We start from the raw sequence: 23,047 nt of genomic DNA on the forward strand, positions 1-23,047 counted from the left end.
AAAATCTAATATATAGGAATTAGTGGGAATATATGGTGTGTGCAAATGAGGAATATAAATGGTTAATAAAAGTCTGTCTGTGGAATTCATAATAACATAAGAAAATATTTATACTACAGCATGATTTATTTTATTGAAAAGAAGGAAGCAGATAATGGAGCAATAGGTCCAGGTAAGTAGTGATCCCATGGATCCAGGTCACAACTCATGCTATAGTATCCATCTGGAATTCCAAAGCCTGTGTGTTGGAGGTTTGGACCCCAATGTAGTGCTGTTGGAAGATGGTGGAAGCTTTAAAAGGTAGGGCCTAGTGAAATGTCTTCTGGTTATCAGGGGCATGCCTTTAAAGGGGATTATGGGACCCGAGTCCCCTCCTCTTACTCTTTTTTACTCTGCAGTTCTGAGTGAGCAACTCTGTTTCACCATGTCCTGCCACCATGATACACTACCTCACCACAGGCCCAGAGCATCAGGTCAATTGATCAGACTGGAACCTCTAAGACCATGAGCCAAAATGAAACTTCTCGGTATGAGTTGATTGTCTTGAGTATTTGTCACAGTAACAGAAAACTAACACATTGGAGGAACTGGCAGATGGAGATATCCTGATTTTTTATGGAGGTTTCTGACAAACCTGTCCACCTCCCCTTTGGAAAAAGCCTTATTACCTTGTAATGTCTCCAGGAAGAAAAAGGAAACATCTCATCTTTATTATCCTATTCAATAAACAAATCTGTCCTTTGTCTATGGAGGCTCTATTTCTAGCTCGCAAGGGACTCTTTGCTATGGGAACATGATCTGTAGACATGCTATGGAGAATTATCTATCCAAAGTCTGATTTTTTTAACTTTTAAATTATTTTTATTATTTTTTTACTGCTAATAATTTTTAATGTTGCTTCAGCAAGGATGACTACAACACAGACATGACATTCATAATTGTGTAAAAATGAAAAGTTGGGTACACAGTGATTCAGATTCCCCCTGCCCACAACTCATAAATTTTAGCCAATCTGGGGAAGTTGCTGCCACTAATTAGATGTAACAATTTCTCTGAGCCCTAGTTTCTATTAAATGCTACTTCAAACATATACTGTTTCAGCTCTAATCTCCTTTTTATGATTTAATTATTGTAGGATGAAAAAGAAGGAAGAAAGAAATACCACAACTGAGTGAATAAAACCATACAAATTATTTTATTTGAAGGAACTTGTCCAGTCATAATATTAATAGTATATTGTCAGATGTATCGAGTCAAGTGATCCAGTTTGCTATGAGCAGAAAGACCTTTATAAATATATTTTAAAATAAAACACAAATAGTTTCTATGCCCATGTTAATTCACAGAATATTTCTAAGACAAAACAGAGTTGTGGTTTTGGAGAAAAATGTTAATAAGACATGGTAAATAAAGATTACTAAAGGCTTAAACATAAGAGCAGGCAAGGAAACTAGAGTTTAAAAAAGTACATATCTAATTATTTTCTCCATTCAGACCCATTATAATGTTCTCAGTTGTAAGATGTATATTAAAAATAAGGTTTCAGAATTACATTGTGGAAGACTTAACTTCAGCAGCTGCTTACCAAATGTGTGTGTGTGTGTGTGTGTGTGTGTGTGTGTATATATATACATATATATATACATTTTTTTCCTATATATATATATATATATAGAAAAAAGTTATACATATAATGAAAAAAATGCATTTAGTAATTATATATATAATATAGACATATGTATTCTTAGTTTTACAAAGTGCTTTTATATATATATATATATATGTGTAACTTTAAGATCTATAACAGAAATGTAAAGTTTGATTACTTTAAAACTGGGTAGTAATGACTGTAATACACAGAACAATATGATAAATGCTATGAAGAAAGTGTAGGGAACCATTACTTCTTTTTTTAAAGATTAAAAAATACTTAAAACTGAGGAGGTGAGCTTTTAATGGTTTTTATGGTTACAGGTTTTATCAGAGAAAGAGAAAGAGTGAGAGAGAGAGAGAAAGAGAGAGAATGAGTCTGAGGTAAAATTCCTTACACGAGGGGAACAATTTGGCAAAGTCCTTACACCAGGGGAACAATTTGGCAAAGAGGCATAAACATTACTATTTTGTTTCCCAAATGTTTCAATGTGACAAAAAAAAAAAAAAGATGAAGCGTAGGATGATTATAGCAGTATTCTGACTAATTTATCACTGACATCTGGAAATTTTACTTTTATGATCAATTCATTTGGGTCATAAACAAAGCCTATCTATTATTGTAAAAATGCTGAATTATATATCTTCTCCTATATGATTACTTTACAACATACCTGTTTTTACCACCATACTGATTGCATGGTTTATTTAAGTTATTTTTTTGTCTGTCTCCCTGAGCCTATTTCTAGGTAGAGCACATGGTAAGGAGATACTGTAACTAGTACTACTCAGGCTTAGATAGGTGTAAATGTTTATTGAATTGAGTTGACCCTGGTTAAAATGAAAACACTTGTACTGTCATGTATATCCAAAAAGAGCAAATAAGTTTAAAAAATGCAAACACTTCTGGAAACTGTGACAAAATATGATCTTTCCACCAAAAAAAAAAGTATTACAAAACTATCAAAATGACAGCCTCATACAAAGGCCATCAGCACCTTTTACAAAATAAGCTTTTGAATATGACCATGTTTTACTTTGGCATGTGTATTCTCATTGCAGTCTTCTATTTCCAAATATCAGTATTCTTTGGCAAATTACTCTCTTCAAAGTTGGCTAAGATTATTTTTCTCCCAGGACCCCTTAGTGATGCCAGAAGATGTAGAACAGAGAACATCACAGCAGGAGCACCCTGGGTCCCCAAGAATGAGGCATATCTTTCAATGGAGAAAGGAAAGAAGGGGAAAGGCAGCAACACAAACCACCTTGACCTTCTTCATATTTTTTCTAAGTATCTGCCCTCCCTACCTTCAAGAAACTCCATTCTTTTAAGAAGAATAACAAGCAAGAGAAAGCAAGAAAGAACTATACATCCAGAGGTTCCAAATCTAGAATGTATGAAGTTGTTTTATGCAGTAGAAGGAGCAAAATTTTCCAAGACACATGCAAATAGGTAATGTGTCTCATATTTACATACATGAATTTTTCATGTGTATATATTCATATGTAAATATTGTGAAAGTTGTTGGAATCAATATGAAGTCGCTTACATCAATTCTAACCAAAAATAAAGGTAAATAAAGCTGGGAGATAATGAAGGAAGGGTCCTTAAACCTGATCCCTAGATAGAAAGTTTCACAAAACAGTACCAAAATGACAGCCTCATACAAAGACCATCAGCACCTTATACAACATAAGCCTTTGAATATGACCGTGTTTTACTTTGGCATGTGTATTTTCATTGTAGTGTTCTCCTATTTCCAAATATTAATATTCTTTGACAAATTACTCTCTTAATTATTTTATTACTTAGGCTGACAAGGTCATGTTGTAATCAATGAGATGCACACTGATGTAAGAATTTATAGAAGTTTTTAGTTAAAATGTATGTTCTTTAGCAATTAACACTAAAAGTAGTGCTACTAAGATAAGGGCAAAGTGGAGGTTGTTAATAAAACCATTTTCAAAAATCATTTAATGTGTTAATATCAGAAAAGGTGAGAAGAACAACGACCTACTATCTTTGAGAAGTTGCTTTTTGCATTTAGGAATTATAATTTCTTTGCATAACCACAACTCTAGCTATCTGATATTTGGATATTTGAATTTAAGAACAAAAAGGAAAGAAAAGTTTATCAAACACCTGCTATTTTAGATATACTGCAATGCATTATAAAAAATATAGTCCTCATAAACATCTGAGCTTTGATGTCTACTTTCCATTTTATTTTAATATGTCACATGCCTTATGCACCCCAATTTTTTATTGCAAAATAAAAACTCACAGGGGAGTGCTGTGGTAGGTGAAAGGAACTGAGTGGTTCCAGAAGGTGGAAGGTACAGCAATGGTTCAAGGGGAAGTAGGAAACAGACACTGGAGTGGCCCTATTGAAAGAGGAAATGGTTTAAGTGCTGGCTGATCAAATGCTCACATGCCAAGGGCTGGAGATATAGCTCAGTTGGTAGAGTGCCTTCCTTGCAAGCACAAGGCCCTGGGTTCAATCCCCAGCACGGCAAAAAAAAAAAAAAAAAAAAAAATGCTCACATGCCCTGTCAGAATACAGATGCCACCCAATCCAGAAGCTATTTCCTTTTCATCTTTCCTCCTTGCTTTTCATCTTTTTTTTTTTTTTTTTTTTTTTGGTAGTAATGAAGGGTTTAATAGAAAGAAACAAACTGTCCTTATATGGGAAAGTATTTTTAAATATTTGAGTCAAGTTTTATTGTCTCTAAAAATGAAGAATTAGACAATGTTTAATTTTAGTTTTGATATATTGAAATTACAGTTTTAAATTTAGAAATTTATTTTAGATGGGGATCCATAAAACATTTTAAAACATTTTGCAACTTTATGAAAAGACAGAAATGAGCTTATTTTTTCAAACATGGAAAGTACAAAGTATCTATTGGTTTTGTAATGAGTAAATGCAGCTACATAGATTAATATTGCTATCAGAAGCATCTACTCACTGAAAGCAAACTTCAGCCTCTCTCACATGGAGTATGGAGAACAAAGAGGTTTAACTGAAAGAAAACTTGACAAGATTAGAGAAAAATAATGTAGAAAATATTTTCTGTTCTTAACTTTGGGAAATAATTTGTAATAAAAAATCATCCAGGTAAAAGAAGAAATTAGTAACTATTTTAGCATTGTTTGTTAATTAATAACCCAAACACATGTTCACCATCCCTGAATCATATATCCTTACCAGTTCCCAAAAGCTTGCCCAAATCAGCCTGTGTATACATCCCTGTCCACCTTTGCTTCCATTCATCCACTGCCCTTATCCCTTAACCTCTACTAAAGAAAGGTAAGAGGAGAACTGCTTTTCAAGACATTATTATGTAGCAGTGACCACATCAGTTTATTTCTGCTGTATTCCCATCTTGCAATTACCTGTTGAATGGATGAATTTTCTTTATGCTATCTGAAGAACCTGCAGAAACTTTCTTCCCCAGTGGAGGATTGAGAGCCCTGATTAATCTTCAACTGTTTTGACTGACATGCCTGTTTTCATGAATGGAGAGCTTTCTTTCTTTTGGGGAAAGGGTAAGGGCAGGGTTAGCTCTAGCTATAATTGTCAAGTTTGAATTCTCACCCTTTCTGCTCCCCTCAGGGCTTTCTTTTGCTGCCCAGCTATAAATGATTTATTTCTCCCAGGGAAAAGAATTAAATTTAACAAGGCTTACTAGCAATTGCATTTCAACTTTCCTTTTGAACCAATACATATTCTTCACTAATAATGGAAGAAAACCCAATAGGGAAAGTATCCAGGATATGAATTGGCAATTTAAGTGAATTACAAATATCGTTATTCTGACCAATAATTCAAAATATCTGTATATGTATAATATACATATATAAAGTTAAACTCTAAGACTGATAAAAATAACATTTTTATCATATTCAATTTAGGTGAAGATGTGGGGAATTATGCACTTTGCAGCATTATTAACAGGTATAACAATGGAAATAATCTTTCTTAAAGAGCAATTTGGCCATATTGATCATGATTTTAAGTTCATGCACTGCTCTGACTCTGCAATTCCATGAATAAAAGGTTTATTACAGCATTGCTTTTAATAATAAATGCTGAGTAATATGAATGTGGTTGAAATAATTTGGGAAATCAAGGCAATGGATTATGGAGCTATCAAATAAAAAGATTGAGCTTTAGGTACAGACAGAAGATAGCCAAAAGTCATGATATCAAAAAAGTGACTCTGTAAGAGAATGTATACATGTGCGTAAATAAAAAGAAGCAGGTTCACATAGCAGAAAACCCTTAACATTCCTTGCTTTGAGATAGGAGTAAGGGGGAAGCATCAGTGTATGTATTTCAATGCACCAAAGGAGAACAATTGCTAATATTCTAGGAGTCTATGATTGGTATCATCTGATTTTTTTTCCATAGTCTAAACTCAGGAAAGAAAAACTTTAAGGCAAAATTTCAACTCTAATTCATTTAAGACAATTGCTTTTATTTTTATATATCCTTTTCTCCCCCTGCAGATAGTACTTGAGTGCTTTATCCATGCCATGTTCTTCTCTGGACAAGTACACTATGACATACAAGCAAGTACACACATGCTCATGTCCCTGTTCTCACAAAGCTCACAGACTTTATGTGCATACATCTTTTTGCATCATGGTTTCAAAGAACTAATGCCCACAATTCTTTTGTTTAACATATTTTATCACCAAAATTTAGTATTAAAAGTATTGAATAAGCTATCAAAGAGAAGCCCCCAATACATAACTATTTGCCTGTAGTTGGGTAAATGGGATATATAAACCCTGTCTCAGAAGGATCTATGATCCTTTGAGTTGTTAGTATCTATATATAAATTGTTGAGGAATCTAAAAAGCAAACTTCAGATGACTTGCAAAGAATGTTCCCCAGAGACCCTAAGGCAGACCTTGGATGGAAATAGCTGCTTTAATACTTTCCATTTATTGTATACCTCCTCTGAGTGAAGCACTTACATTTATTTTAATTCTTGCAGTAACACTACAGTATTATTATCCTCATTTTACCCTGGAGAAAAGGAAGTTCAGAGAGATTTTTGTACAGTGGATATGATTCATCACTTCAAAAGTCTCCCTTTATTATTGTCACTTTTGATTCAGGAACTTGATTAAAAATTACATAGCCATCACATTTAATCATCCAAAAACTGCAGCCAGATGGCAAAGCCTTATCTCAAATTTACATTTGAGGAAATTCAAAGAAAATGCAATATTAGGTTCACATCAGATTGAATTAACAGACTCTTTGTGAGTGTGTCAAACAACGTGATGTGATAATGTTACCAGAATTGAGGTCCAACAGCTCCCCACAATCAGCCAAATTGAGGGGCAAGGAAGGTGACATTATAAAGCTGCCTCAGTGAGAAGAAAGGAAAAATTCTGTGTCCAAAGCCATTTTTTCCTGGAAGCTGATCTAGGGTGGCCTATATAGGTGAGTGATGGGTGTTCCCAGGTGGTGGTCTTTTTTCCTGCAGAAGGAGGGCTGGATGATGAACATATAAGCCATGTGGTAGTTTTCAGTTTCTACAAATCTCAAAAACAAAGCTTGTTACTTCTTCTGACACCTGTTGAATATATATTATACAATGGACAGGCTGAGGGAGGGATGATAGCTGCCCAGAGGGTTTTTTGGTTACCTGCCAATTGATTGTCAAACTCCCTATAAAAGAGAAAATTCTTCCTCTATCAGTTAGACACTACCAGCTCTTGGCAATCAATGTACAACACCTTTCTTCAGTTAGCTACCAACTCCAACAACGGAAGACAGCATCCCCAGTGCTTGATTTCAGTGATGCCATCTTGCTGTACAGCAGACTCCAGTTCCTGCCACACGTACAGAGGGTCCCACTGTGGGAAGTCTTGATTTTTGTCACCAAAACACTGGAGTTCCTCAGTCCTCTTCAGATAAAATCAGGCTATTTCTTCATTCACATGTACCAACCATTCTGGTTGAAACCAGAGGATTAAATGAACATAAGACCAGGAACTGCCGAAGTATTTGGTGTGAGAAGTGAAAAGTCTGAGTTTAAAGGAGAAGAATTAACTTACTTTTCACTCTGTGTGGTGTTAGTCAGCTTTTCATTGCTGTAACCACAACACCTGACATAAACAACTTAGACTAGGAACAGTTTAGTTTGGCTCACTGTTTTGGAAATTTCAATTCATGGTTAGCCAACTCCATTGCTTTGAGTCTGAGCCAAGGCAGAACATTAAAGTGGAAGGGCATGGCAGAGGAAGGCTGTTCTGCTCAGTGCAGCCAGGAAGCAAAGACAGAAGGAGGGAAGAAGAGAATGAGAAGGGAGGGAAGGGAAAGAGAGAAAGAAGCACAAGGGAGCCTGTGACAAGTTATAGTGGCCAAGGGCGTGTTCCAGTGACCTACTTCCTCCAACATGCCCCTTTCCACAACCTCCCAATAGTCCACTTAGCAATTAGTGGATTAATCCAGTGATAAGGTCAGAGCCCTCATGATCCATCACTTTCCAAAGCCCCAGTTCTGAATGCTGCTGCTTAGGCACATAATTCTTAACTTTCAACACATAATTCTTTGGTGGATATTCCAAATCCAAATGAAAACATGTGGTGATAAGACCACTTCAAAATCAAAGCTTCTGTTTCTTACACAAGCCCAGTTCACTCAAATGAGTTCAAAACTGTTTCCCCGCAAAATCTGGGACCATGGAGTTAGACCTATACACATCCATTTATTTAAAGGATGATCTTTACAACCATTTCAGTTGTACCTAATGATACAAATCTTCAGGGCTCTCTTCCCCAGATATAGGAGAGGAGTAGTAAGGGACACAGAAGAGGGCATAGTAAGTTAGAAGAGTCAGATTAGATTAATTGACCATTTTATGATTTGATTTTGGAAATTTACTGCATTTCCCTACATTTTGTGATAAAGCTATTAGATATTACAAAAGAAAAATTTTTGATAATTAAGTGTGGCTACCTAGCATAGATTACTGCTACCAACACCCTTATTACCACCATCATTACCACCATCACCATTTTACAGGTCATTATTAAAGGTCTAAAAACTTTTTTAACTTCTGTGTTAGTTGGGTTGTCCATTCTTTCTGATATTCAGATTTGGACTTCACTCTCAAACCTTGAGTGATTTCTCATCCCCCCTGATTTCCCTGGGTGTGGCCCAGTTCTCTGCATCTGTTTATAGCTGCCAGACCACATCAGTTTCTATGCTGCCCCTTGACATCCTGAGTGACAAGGCCTCTCTTGAGCACCTCCACAAGTGATCCAAACAAACTTCTCATTCAGGGCATATTGGCTAAGGTCACATTCCACAAAAAGCTTTTCTACCTTCTGTAACCTGAACGTTTAACCTTACAAATCCCTACTGTTTTTTTTTTTTTCCTTCCAAATTTTAATTGTCTTTGGTCTATTTTTGCTCCAAGAGTATTTTATGCAAAAATTCTTTTGAAACTATGAAGTGCTTTAGACATCTTGAAATCGTTATTGTTTGTCTTCTGGTCAGCTATTAGTAAATTCTCAGCACTAAATTATAATCATGAAACCAAAATCATTAAGAAAACCTTAACTACATTTTGAATTATTTTACACTTTTCATAACTTTAGCAAACAGTTACATTTTTATAATTTAAAGGACAGGGTTTTACAATCTCATTTTTATTGTAAAGTGCTTATACAACATTTGAGGACTTACATAGTCTTTCAATTCAATAATGCTTTCCTAAAGAAAAATAGGCAAACATGGGACTTATTTTAGATGAACATGTTGTATTTAATTCTTTATCATAAAAGTAGACTAATTATTTTCAATTCATAATCACAAGTTTATTAATCAAGTGTTGACAATATAGGATACTTGGAAAACCTATTTTGATGATGAGATACATAATTTATAATGTATTATGAAATATTTCTTTGCAGGAAACTTCTTTTTTTTTATTGTAACAAATGGGATACATGTTGTTTCTCTGTACATGGCGTAAAGGCATACCATTTGTGTAATCATAAATTTACATAGGGTAATGTTGTTTGATTCATTCTGTTATTTTTTTCCCTTCCCCCCCACCCCTCCCACCCCTCCCATCCCTCCTATCCCTCTATACAGTCCTTCCTTCCTCCATTCTTGCCCCCCTCCCTAACCCTAACTCTAACCCTAACACTAACCCCTCCCCCCCATTATGTGTCATCATCCACTTATTAGCGGTATCATTCGTCCATTGGTTTTTTGAGATTGGCTTATCTCACTTAGGATGATATTCTCCAGTTTCATCCATTTGCCTGCAAATGCCATAATTTTATCATTCTTTATGGCTGAGTAATATTCCATTGTATATATATACCACAGTTTCTTTATCCATTCAATTGAAGGACATCTAGGTTGGTTCCACAATCTGGCTATTGTGAACTGAGCAGCTATGAACATTGATATGGCTGTATCTCTGTAGTATGCTGCTTTTAAGTCCTTTGGTATAGGCCAAGGAGTGGGATAGCTGGGTCAAATGGTGGTTCCATTCCAAGTTTTCTAAGGAGTCTCCAAACTGCTTTCCAGAGTGGCTGCACTAATTTGCAGCCCCATCAGAAATGTATGAGAGTACCTTTCTCCCCACATCCTCGCCAACACCTGTTGTTGCTTGTATTCTTGATAATCGCCATTCTAATTGCGGTGAGATGGAATCTTAGGGTGGTTTTGATTTGCATTTCTCTTATTACTAGAGATGTTGAACGTTTTTCCATATGTTTGTTGATTGCTTGTAGATTTTCTTCTGTGAAGTGTCTATTCATTTCCTTAGCCCATTTGTCGATTGGATTATTTGCATTCTTGGTGTAGAGTTTTTTGAGTTCTTTATAGATTCTGGAGATTAGTGCTCTATCTGAAGTATGATTGAGAAAGATTTTCTCCCACTCTGTAGGCTCTTTCTTCGCATTGCTGATAGTTTCCTTTGCTGAGAGAAAGCTTTTTAGTTTGAATCTATCCCAGTTATTAATTCTTGCTTTTATTTCTTGTGCTATGGGAGTCCTGTTGAGGAAGTCTGGTCCTAAGCCAACATGTTGAAACTCTGGACCTACTTTTTCTTCTATTATCTGCAAGGTCTCTGGTCTGATTCCGAGATCCTTGATCCATTTTGAGTTTAGTTTCGTGCATGGTGAGAGATATGGGTTTAGTTTCATTCTGTTGCATATGGATTTCCAATTCTCCCAGCACCATTTGTTGAAGAGGCTATCTTTTCTCCATTGCATATTTTTGGCCCCTTTGTCTAGTATGAGAAAATTGTATTTATTTGGGTTTGTGTCCGTGTCCTCTATTCTGTACCATTGATCCACCTTTCTATTTTAGTACCAATACCATGCCATTTTTGTTACTATTGCTTTGTAGTAGAGTTGAAGATCTGGTATTGGGATACCCCCTGCTTCGCTCTTTCTGCCAAGGATTGCTTTAGCTATTCTGGGTTTTTTATTCTTCCAGATGAATTTCATAATTTCTTGCTCTATTTCTGTAAGGTACATCATTGGGATTTTAATTGGAATTGCATTGAATCTGTATAGCACTTTTGGTAGTATGGCCATTTTGGCAATATTAATTCTTCCTATCCAAGAACATGGGAGATCTTTCCATCTTCTAAGGTTTTCTTTAATTTCTTTCTTTAGTGTTCTGTAGTTCTCACTGTAGAGGTCTTTCACCTCTTTTGTGAGATTGATTCCCAAGTATTTTATTTTTTTCGAAGCTATTGTGAATGGGGTAGTTTTCCTGATTTCTCTTTCTGAAGATTCATCGCTTATGTATAAAAAGGCCTTAGATTTATGTGCATTGATCTTATATCCCGCTACTTTACTGAATTCACTAATGAGATCTAAAAGTTTTCTGGTGGAATTTCCTGGTTCCTCTAAGTATACAATCATATCATCAGCAAATTGGGATAGTTTGAGTTCTTCTTTTCCTATTCATATCCCTTTAATTTCTTTGGTCTGTCTAATTGCTCTGGCTAGAGTTTCAAGGACGATATTGAATAGAAGTGGTGAAAGAGGGCATCCCTGCCGTGTTCCAGTTTTTAGAGGGAATGCTTTTAGTTTTACACCATTTAGAATGATATTAGCCATGGGCTTAGCGTAGATGGCCTTTACAATGTTAAGGAATGTTCCCACTATACCTATTTTTTCTAGTGTTTTGAGCATGAAGGGGTGCTGTATTTTATCAAATGCTTTTTCTGCATCTATCGAAATAATCATGTGGTTCTTGACTTTAAGTCTATTGATATGGTGAATGACATTTATTGATTTCCTGATGTTGAACCAACCTTGCATCCCTGGGATGAAACCCACTTGATCATGGTGCACTATCTTTTTAATATGTTTTTGTATGCGATTTGCTAAAATTTTGTAGAGAATTTTTGCGTCAATGTTCATTAAGGATATTGGTCTGAAATTTTCATTCCTTGATGTGTCTCTGTCTGGTTTAGGTATCAGGGTAATATTGGCTTCATAGAATGAGTTTGGGAGGGTTCTCTCCTCTTCTATTTTATGGAATACTTTGAGAAGTATTGGAATGAGCTCTTCTTTAAAGGTTTTATAGAACTCGGCTGAGAACCCATCTGGTCCTGGACTTTTCTTTGTTGGTAGGCTGTTGATGACTTCTTCTATTTCATTACTTGAAATTGGTCTATTTAAATTGTGTATGTCCTCCTCGTTCAGTTTAGGCAATTCATATGTCTCTAGAAACCTGTTGATGTCTTTGAAATTTTCTATTTTGTTGGAGTATAGATTTTCAAAATAGCTTCTAATTATGTTTTGTATTTCAGTTGTGACTGTTGTGATATTTCCTTGTTCATTCTGAATTTTAGTGATTTGGGTTTTCTCTTGTCTTCTCTTTGTTAGTGTGGCTAAAGGTTTATCAATTTTGTTTATTTTTTTGAAGAACCAACTATTTATTTTGTCAATTTTTTGTATTGTTTCTTTTGTTTCAATTTCGTTGATTTCAGCTCTGAGTTTAACTATTTCCTGTCTTCTACCACTTTTGGTGTTGGTCTGTTCTTCTTTTTTCTAGGGCTTTGAGCTGTAGTGTTAGGTTGTTTATTTTTTGAGTTTTACTTCTTTTATTAAATGCGCTCCATGAAATAAATCTTCCTCTAAGTACTGCTTTCATAGTGTCCCAGAGATTTTCATATGATGTTTCTTTGTTCTCATTTATCTCTAAGAATTTTTTAATTTCCTTCCTAATATCTTCTGTTATCCATTCATCATATAATAGCATATTGTTTAATCTTCAGGTGTTGGAGTACTTTCTGTTTTTACTCTTTCATTTATTTCTAACTTCAATCCATTATGACCTGATAGAATACAAGTTAGTGTCTCTATCTTCTTGTATTTGCTGACATTAGCTTTGTGGCATAATATATGGTCTATTTTAGAGAAGGATCCATGTGCTGCTGAGAAGAAAGTGTATTCGCTCTTGGTTGGATGGTATATTCTATAAATGTCTGTTAAGTCTAAATTATTGATTGTGTTATTGAGATCTGTGGTTTCTTTGTTCAATTTTTGTTTGGAAAATCTGTCCAGTAGTGAGAGAGGCGTCTTAAAATCACCTAGTATTATTGTGTTATGGTCTATTTGGTTTCTAAAATTGAGAAGAATTTGTTTAGTATACATGGATGAGCCACTGTTTGGGGCATAGATGTTTACGATTTTTATGTCTTGCTGATTTATGCTTCCCTTAAGCAGTATGAAATGTCCTTCTTTATCCCTTCTGACTAACATTGGCTTGAAGTCCACATTATCTGAAATGAGGATGGGTAATCCAGCTTTTTTGCTGAGTCCATGTGCATGGTATGTTTTTCCCCATCCTTTTACCTTTAGTCTATGGGTATCTCTTTCTATGAGGTGAGTCTCTTGCAGGCAACATATTGTTGGATCTTTCTTTTTAATCCAATCTGCCAGTCTATGTCTTTTGATTCATGAATTCAGGCCATTAACATTCAGGGTTATTATTGAGATATGATATTTGGTTCATATTTAAAATTTTATTTATTTATCTCTTTTTTGAAACATCTTGGTTCCTCCTTTATTTGACAGTTCCTTTAGGGTAATTCCTCCCTTTGCTGATATGCTTCTTTGTTTTTTATCTCTTCCTCATGAAATATTTTGCTGAGAATGTTCTGTAATGCTGGCTTTCTTTTTGTAAATTCTTTTAGCTTTTGTTTATCATAGAATGATTTTATTTCATCTTCAAATTTGAAGGTAAGTTTTGCTAGGTATAAGATTCTTGGTTGGCATCCATTTTCTTTCAGAGCTTGAAAAATGTTGTTCCAGGCCCTTCTAGCTTTTAGGGTCTGGATTGAAAAATCTGCTGATATCCATATTGGTTTCCCCCTGAATGTAATTTGGTTCTTTTCTCTCACAGCCTTTAAAATTCTGTCTTTATTTTGTTTGTTAGGTATTTTCATTATAATGTGCCTTGGTGTGGGTCTGTTGTAATTTTGTGTATTTGGAGTCCTATAAGCCTCTTGGACTTGATTTTCCATTTCATTCTTCAGATTTGGGAAATTTTCTGATATTATTTCATTGAATAGATTATTCATTCCTTTGGTTTGTTTCTCTAAGTCTTCCTCAATCCCAATAATTCTCAAATTTGGCCTTTTCATGATATCCCATAGTTCTTGCAGATTCTGTTCATGATTTCTTACCATCTTCTCTGTTTTTTCAACTTTGCTTTCGAGGTTAAATATTTTGTCTTCAATATCTGAAGTTCTGTCTTCCAGGTGTTCTATCCTATTGGTTATGCTTTCTATGGAGTTCTTAATTTGGTTTATTGTTTCCTTCATTTCAAGGATTTCTGTTTGTTTTTTTTTCAATATCTCTAACTCTTTATTGAAATGATCTTTTGCTTCCTGAATTTGCTCTGTTAACTTTCGATTGGTGCGATCATTCAATGCCTGCATTTGCTCTTTCATCTCATCTTTTGCTTTCCTAATCATTTTAATTATGTACATTCTGAACTCCCTTTCTGTCATTTCTTCTGCCATGCTGTCGTTGGATTTTATTGATGTAACATCTAGATTTGTTTGGGGCATTTTCTTCCCTTGTTTTCTCATATTGTTCAGGAATCAGTGGGTCATTAAGATATTGCAGATTTCCTCTATCGACTTATAATGTCCCTGAAGATTGCTAGTGTATCCCCTCTTATCCTTCAGTAGCCTGAAGTCTTGGAGGAAGTTGATAATGCGGAGCTCCACGAAGAAGTTGCCTCTCTAGGGGTGGTGACCCTCAGGTGGCGTATATTCCCTGCTAGTGGGCAGAGATGCCTCCACTTGTTGACCAGTGGTCATCCAACGGGGAACTACGCTGCGGGCTGAGGCAAGTCCTGTTTGTTCCTGTGTCTCTGGTTTTACCGTCCCTGTGGGAAAACCTCACCCGGCAGGGAAAACTCACTCGGTGGGGACGTCTCGCTGATCAGTTGCCCTCCTAGAGGTTCCCCTCAATCTACAACTACCAACTGGGCTGGGCTGTCTTCCTCTGCAACGTTCCCAGGGGCCCGGACCTACCTCCTGGGCCTGGGAGCCTCACCCTTCGTAGGCGAGTCTCCTTACGCTGCCTCTCCCAGAGAATCTGCCCGCAGTCGTGGAAACTTTGCTCCGCCCCTAGGCATGTCTAGGTGCGGCTCTTCCAGCAAGAAGCCACCTAGCTCCTGGGACCCTGCTCTGCACCTAATCGCCTGGCTATGCGGCCCCTCCTCTGAGCCGCCACCTGGAGCCCCATACAATAGCTCCGATACCCAGAGACCCGCCACACAACTCCTCCTCCAGACAGCGGCCGGGTTTCGACGCAGTCACTAGGAGCCCAAGCAATTCACTTCGTGTCTCCTCCTCCCGCCAACCGCCCGTAGCCCTAGGCAGTCACTCCACGTCCAAGTGACCCCCCCTGTTCCTCCTCCTCCTCCTCAGGGTAGCCCCCCGGGTGTTCAGGAGCGGTGGCTCCAAGACCAAGTGACCCACCACGCTCCTCCTCCAGGCAGGCCACCGGTGTTCAGGAGCAGTTGTTCTGAGTTCAAACAGCTCGCCACGCAGCTCCTCCTCTGGCAACTGCCTGTGGCTCTGTTGCAGTCACTCCTAGGTAAAGTGACCCGCCGCGCTCCTCCTCTTCCTCCTGGCAACCCCCCGGTGTTCAGGAGCGCTCGCTCTGAGTTCAAACAGCTCGCCACGCAGCTCCTCCTCTGTCAACCGCCTGTGGCTCTAATGCAGTCACTCCTAGACCAAGCGACCCGCCGCGCTTCTCCTCTTCCTCCGGGCAGCCCCCCAGTGTTCAGAAGCGGTCGTTCTGCGTCTAAACAGCTCGCCACGCAGCTCCTCCTCAGGCAGCCGCCTGGAGCCCCAGTGGTTGCTCCGAGTCCAAGTGCTGTGCTGAGCCGCCTCTTCTACGATGATCCCAGTTGTCCGTGTTTACCACTCCAGTGGGGGGAGGGATGTCTCGCCGAGCAACTCTACTTCACAAAGTTCCCTGCGTTCCGGGGCTACCACCCCTTCCCGGACGCCTCCCCAATGGGAGAGACTCACCCAGCGGCTTTGAGTTGGTTCCAAGTCTCTCACTATCTCCTCTTTTGAATCTTGCGTCCTGGAGCAACGAAATGCAGCCGCCCCCTAGTCCGCCATCTTGAAACTCAGGAAACTTCTTATTTTGTTTATTACTAGTTGAGCTCTCTTTTTATTGGTCAAGTAATGTCATAATATTATTTAAATTATATTTTGCTCTGCTATCTTATAGCTATATTGTCAGTCAATGAATATTTGTCTTACATATTTATAATAAAAGTCAAAAAAATTCCATCAAAACTGGAGAAAAACTATGAACAGTCAGTTAACATGAGGAAAAAAATGATCAACTAACAACTAAAAATACTTATGGTTTGAATAAAAACATCAAAACATTAAAAATAAAACTTGCTAAAATGAGAACTTGTTAAATTTATCACTGCCAAAAATATAAAAGACCCACAATATCCAGTACGAATATTTGAGGTGTTGTGCCATAGCCCTTTCTACTGTGATGGAAACAGGTGGTATCTGTGGTGTCCACTGTGCTAACCACTCACTACAGGCAGCTACTGGTTATTTAAAATATTGCCAGCCTGACTGATAATTGAATTTTTAATTCTTTTTAACCTAACTTTAGCTACAAACTGGTAGTGGTTACAAACTATGAAGTGCTTTAGACATCTTGAAATCGTTATTGTTTGTCTTCTGGTCAGCTATGTCTTAAGTTGGCACACCTTTGGAAATATAGGAATTTCTTGAACTCTTGTGGTAGTATAAATTCATATGTCCTTTTTGGAAAGAAGTTTGAGAAAAATTAGAATTTAAAAGGCACATATGTTTTCCCTTAACAGAACTAATATTGGTAATCTGTAGTATCATTATAATTAAAAGTGTATGAAAAAATCAAATAACGTTTATTCAGCATAATTTGTTAGAGTCAATAGTTCGAAACCACAAAAAACTTAAATATCCATTAATAAAAAGACAAATAAATTGTCATGTTCATAATGCTATGCAATTTTATTTGACTGTTTTAAAAATGAATGTTAGGTCTTCAAATATTGGATCAACTTGAAAATCTATTAATTATTATCTTAGTCAAAATATAATTATAGCCAGGCACAGTGAAACATGCCTGTAATCACAGCAACTCAGAGTCTGAGGCAGCAGGATCACAAGCTCAAAGTCAGCCTCAGCAACTTAGCAAGGTCCTAAACAACTTAGTGAGACCCAATCTCAAAATAAAAGATAGAAAAGGTCAGGGGTATGGTTCAATGATTGTCTCTGGGTTCAATCTCCAGTACTAAAAAACAAAACAACAAACAACAAAAAAAGAAAATATGATTACACAGCAAAAAATGTACAAGCAAATCCATTTCTCAAAAAGGGGAGTGTATAAGGGTAGATCTTTGTCTATGCATAAATATGTGATAATATATAAAGTGAAGTGCCACATGTGCCTGTTGTATGGTGGGCTTACATACTATTGTGCTACTTGAATGTTCTACCTGCATTTCTTAATTAAAAATCTATATGAGAAAAAGTATTATTTTATTATGTATTCCCTGAAATATACCTAGGATTCAATTATGCAAAATTTGTTTTTTACCTTTTACGATTTTATAGTTTTTTAGGGAAGATATACCTAAGAATACATTTATAAGGAGTTGTGGATATTGGTATACTGACTACAGTAATAAATACTGACTAAGAAAAGGGCAGAGGTTACATTACTATGTATTTACTCTTGGTTTTTGCAGGTAGTGATGCCAAGATTAATTGCAGTACTTGTGCAAAAATGCAGGTGGTCAGTATGGATTCAGTCATGTTTCAATGCCACTGTTATTTGGTACTCATCCTGCACCGAAGCCGAGGGGGCTTGCTAACTAGGCACAATCTTTTGCTTGGAATCTCCTTTTTCAAGCTTTTGCTTATCTCAAGGTCTTCTATTTCTAAAATATAAATTTTATTTCACTCAGTCTTTCACTTGGAAAAAAAAAAAAAAGCTTTAGGAGTATTCACACTATTTACAGAATATTGTCCTGTCCAAAATCCTTGATTATTAGATGCCAAGATCGACACAATACAGTCCCAATGTAATTCCTTATTCCAACTTTATCTTACAAAACTTGCCAATTTCCTTCCCTCTAGCAAGGCTGCTCATCCTTTTCTAAATTATGCCAAGTGCTCTCAAACCTTCATACCTTTTTCATAGTCTTCTCAATGAAACCCTCAATTATACCCCTGCCCTTATCCACCTGCTAAACTCATGGCCTCTCATGTCACCTCTTTAAATCCTTCCTTGATGCCCCCAGGAAGAGCTAATTTCTCCCATGCCCTCTGTTTTCTGAAACTCTCTATAATTACTTCTACCCTAAATTAGAGATAATGTTTAAACATTAAATTAGAGTTAATTATTTGCATTACTCATTACCATTTTCCTTTCAGTGATGAGTTCCCTGGCTGATATCATGGTTTATTCCTCTCTGTATGAGATAATGGGTGTGTAAACCAGCACAAGGAATGGTTTGATGCATAGCTATTATTTTGTTATTTAAATCCTTAATGTCTTCTTAAATGCATATTATATATTAGGTATTTCTTTGATTTTGCATGACTTTGTGATTTCTATATAGGACATACTTTAAAGACTTATCTATCAGCAAAACCCTGGCTAACAACATTGCTGTCATATTGAAGCTTTTGGGAATGCTGAAAATTTTTATTTTCTCTGATTTTAGGTAATCATATTGTGAGTTGCCTTTAAATATTTATTTAATTTTTTCATTTGTTCCAGAAATACTTATTGTACGCTCATTTTGAATTAGAGAATTTACAAGGCACTGGGGTTACAGAAGCAAATTAAATGAAAATGATCACTTGCCCCCATGAAGTTTCACATCTAGCAGAGAACATAATCATTCAACAAAGAATTTATATAATTCAAATTTTATTTTTGCGAGGTAGGAAAACCACAGGGTGTTATGAATGATTATAATAAAAAGGGATGTAACTTGATCAAATGTGGTAAGGGATACCTCCTTGAGGAAGTGATATTTAGACTGATATCTAAAGCATAGGCAAGAGTTAGATAGTAAAACATGGGTACGGATAGAGAGTCAGGTGGAAGGTTGGGAAGGTAGCAGACAAGTTCAGACAAAGGGAAATAATCCCAGAAAAGTAGACCCTGGTTGAGGAAGAAGCCAGCAAGTTTTATAGAGCCAAGTTGTTGAATAATGAACATGACTCCATTCCCAGGTGTACTTAATTCCATGACTTTCTCACTATTCCTAGATCCAATCTTCCTTTCCAAACCTGTCTTTCAATATTTCCTGGCCAATATGTCTGCTTCAGCACATGGACCCCGCCCTTACACATACACTTTTCTCTGGATAGATCTTTTCCTGTTAATTCTACCCATCCTTGATGAACGAATTCAAATCCCCAGGTTCTCTACTCAAATGCAGTAGTGATTTCCTCTCTCTATCATTTCTGTGGTATCTATCTATATATGCCTCACTTTCCATGAATGCATTTTATATTTGATTTATTTTATCTCCTTCCTCAAAAGAATTCTAACATAATGCCTTGTACAAGGTACATATTTCATATACTTTCATTGAATGAAGTGACTTTTAATAAGCTATATATGACATTGAGGAAATAACCAGGATAGAGTATCAAAAGACCACAGGCTGTAACACCACCTATTCAGTTGAACTTTAGTCAGGAGTTGGCCATGCATTTTTCATGTGTCTCAACAGTGGCTGGTTAACATTACTTTGATGAACAAGGATCGTCTCTGTTGACTCTGAGACCAAGAGAGGCATGTTTTCCTCTAGGTTATAGAACCCACCTCTTCCCCCTGAGTCTGCTTGTAAAGAAATGCTGAAAAAAATGGTTCTGTTGTTATTTCCCATTAAAGTATCAGCATGTTCCCTCTGAAACAAAATTTTTATTTTTTTAGGACAACTTCAGAGACTCACCTCTTTCCTGATTGCCAGCCTGAGAAGTTGAGATAACTGTGTCATCCTGGATTGTGGACTGGTAAATATTGATCTTGGCAAGTAAGGATATAGGTTTCTTTACTATACATAGACAGAAATACTAATCTGTAGTCACAGAATAAACTAATGTTGGTTGACCATTTTATAAATATGGACCTTTGGTCATAAAAGTGTGAAACAGGAGAACCATTGGTAGATAGCGCATCAGCAGTTTTGTGTTTGTACAGGAAGGATATAGAGTGTTTAAAGCAGGCAAGAGTTTCTTCCTGGCCTTCTATCCAATGATAGAAAATTATATGCTAAAGTCAATCCATTTCTCTTCAAGTATAGTGAAGTCAACAATTTGAGAATGAAAAGGTATATGTAGATGGAACAAAGATGACTGAACTAATCCCACTGGACATTCAAATTACATTGTCAGCCACTGGTTAAGGAACTCAACTGATCAATGCTGATGATTCCTTGGGAATTCAGTCAATTGACTTGTAGGAAGTTCTAAAACAAATACCCTTTCCCTTCCAAAAAAAAAAAAAAAGGAACTATTATTTCAGTTAGAAAAGTTACTTGATCTTGAGAACCGGAAATGTGTTAGCCTTGGGTTCACATTGCAACAAATTATTTGAATTCTCATCTCCACTGATCCTGAACAAATCAGTTCTGCCTCCAGATTATCTCTGTTTCTCTATAGGATTAAGCACATCTGCTTTCCAGAGTCTGCAACTTTTTCCTGAACCCCAAAATAGGAATCCATTTGGTATCAAATAAGATAGATATAATTTCACTGTAATGCTGTTCTGTTCTTATTTTCCAAGGATTTTGGCACATTGTCAAATGTGACTGAAATGTGAGGTTTGCACATATTTTACTAGTATTTGTCTAGAGTTAGAAACTTGGAAGAAGAAGGGTCTGAAGAAATATCTTTTCACTTGCCTGTCTTCTCTGTAGTCTTCACCCTCCTCCAGAGCAAAGACTTTAGTAACACTTGCTATTCTACCTCCAATGCTTTCTTAGAGCCTGGCACAACAGTGAATAATTCAAAATCAATAAATTTTGCAGAATAAGAAGTTTAGTTGAAAGACATGCAGATGTTTTTCAAGATAAGAAGAACCTAAAGAGACATGAATGCTGTCTATCTGTTTCTTCAAAGTAGATGATTGGAGGAGAAATCAGCATCCACTGTGTTACTATATATGGCAGAGAACAGAGTCCAGAGTCAGAACCAATTAGAGTATGCTCATGGGTAAAGCAAAGTTCTGTTCCAAAGGTCTAATTCTTTTAAAAACCATCATCAAGATTCATGTATCAGCTACATCTGCTAATGTGAGTGAAGTGTTTTGAGAAGACTGAAGGAAGTCAGCATTAAAATGTGATTGCTGTCATTCATTTTCAAGGATACAGAGGTCATGCATTTTATAGCACTTAAGGCTTATTTTCCTGCAAATAACCAGTTATAAAGAACTAATTCCTTTGTATTAGGATGGTACTTTGTGCATCTCTTACCATAGTGCTGCTACGATCAGACATATTTTTCTCATACCAGAATGAAATCCTTGATGGAAGAAGGGAAAAGGGAACTAAGGGTTAACTGAGTTACTGTCTCAAACACAATACTGGATTTTTATTTTGTTTCATTTTACATTCTGTATTTTCATCTAATTCTTAGACTAGCTTAATGCATCGATATTATTAATATTATTATTTGACCAGTAGGAGTAAGGCAAGGGGTAGAGAGAGATCCCTTCTGTGGTACAGATGTACCAAGAGTAGCTGAGAGCTGAGTATGGAACAGGAGCCCTGAGAAAAACCTCCAGTTATCCAAGGAACCACTCTCAACACAACATGGCATATTCTACCACTGGAGGAATCAGAGGTATGTATTTACTTCAGATAATCATGGCAAATACTACTAAACACTGCCTAACTACTAACTAGATTAACTCCACTCAGAAGGACAGGTACTTTTTTTCCATGTTTGGAAGCAAACATAGAGACCTCAGTCTCTATGGTTCTACATACAATGACCACAGTGACCTGTAGCCATTGAAAAATTTATGATCCACACTCACAAAACCAATAAGGAATGACTCAGCTGTTAAAAGATTAAAAACGCATGAGATCCAGCCTTAGCATTGACTTTGATAGCTATAACTATGAGGGAGGAGCATTAAAATAACTGTAACTAATATATTAAAAGAACTAATGAAAAAGGAGGACAGTGTGCAGGGATAGAGGTGGAATTTTACTGTAGAGATATAAAAGATAAAAAGTCAAATGGAAATACTAGATATAAATGATAAATATGATGTTTCAGGTGAAAAATATTGAAAATTTATCAGTGAACTAGATACAACTGGGAAGACAGACTAAACCGGAAGAAGTGTTGTTAGGAAATATTGAAACTGAAGTATAAATATGAAAAAATTGTAACATCAATATATAAAGTCAAATGGTAATTCTACTTACTAGAAATGAGAATTTGGAATTTATTCTTATCATTATTATCTGGTTTTGGAAAATGCTGGGGATCGAACCCAGGGCCTTATGCTTACAAGGCAAGCACTCTACCGACTGAGCTATCTCCCCAGCCCCCCCTTTGTTCTTAACTTCATAAACCTAGTCTGGATGCATTTCTCTCTTCTCTTCCTCATTAATCATTTTACTCTTTATTCAATTATTCCCATTTCTTTCTAAACACTCTAGTAGTTACACGATGACAACAATAGAAGAATCACAGGTAAATCTGTTTGGATTCCGTAACCCCTTATCATACCCTTTACTCCCTCAGTAACATGCTCCCACTACTGCTCTGCTCACTGTAGTCAAGACAGCCATGATGGTGGTTGCTTTTC

The 23,047-nt window shown here is 36.6% G+C and overlaps 1 long non-coding RNA gene across 3 annotated transcripts in view; it reads left to right on the forward strand.

The window, feature by feature from the left end:
- Positions 1 to 23,047, forward strand: part of LOC124958604 (uncharacterized) — a 146,553-nt gene that overhangs the window by 3,079 nt on the left and 120,427 nt on the right. The window contains exons 3-4 of one of the 3 annotated variants that reach the window (XR_007103918.1): positions 20,159 to 20,238; positions 21,906 to 22,068. This is a non-coding gene — a long non-coding RNA (uncharacterized LOC124958604). Of the gene's footprint in view, positions 1 to 2,787; positions 4,226 to 20,158; positions 20,239 to 21,905; positions 22,069 to 23,047 lie in introns of those variants that run through there. The other 2 variants (XR_007103919.1, XR_007103917.1) reach the window with 2 other exon arrangements.

The sequence above is a fragment of the Sciurus carolinensis genome, chromosome 11 (genome assembly GCF_902686445.1).
Source record: "Sciurus carolinensis chromosome 11, mSciCar1.2, whole genome shotgun sequence".
Classification (NCBI taxonomy): domain Eukaryota; kingdom Metazoa; phylum Chordata; class Mammalia; order Rodentia; family Sciuridae; genus Sciurus; species Sciurus carolinensis.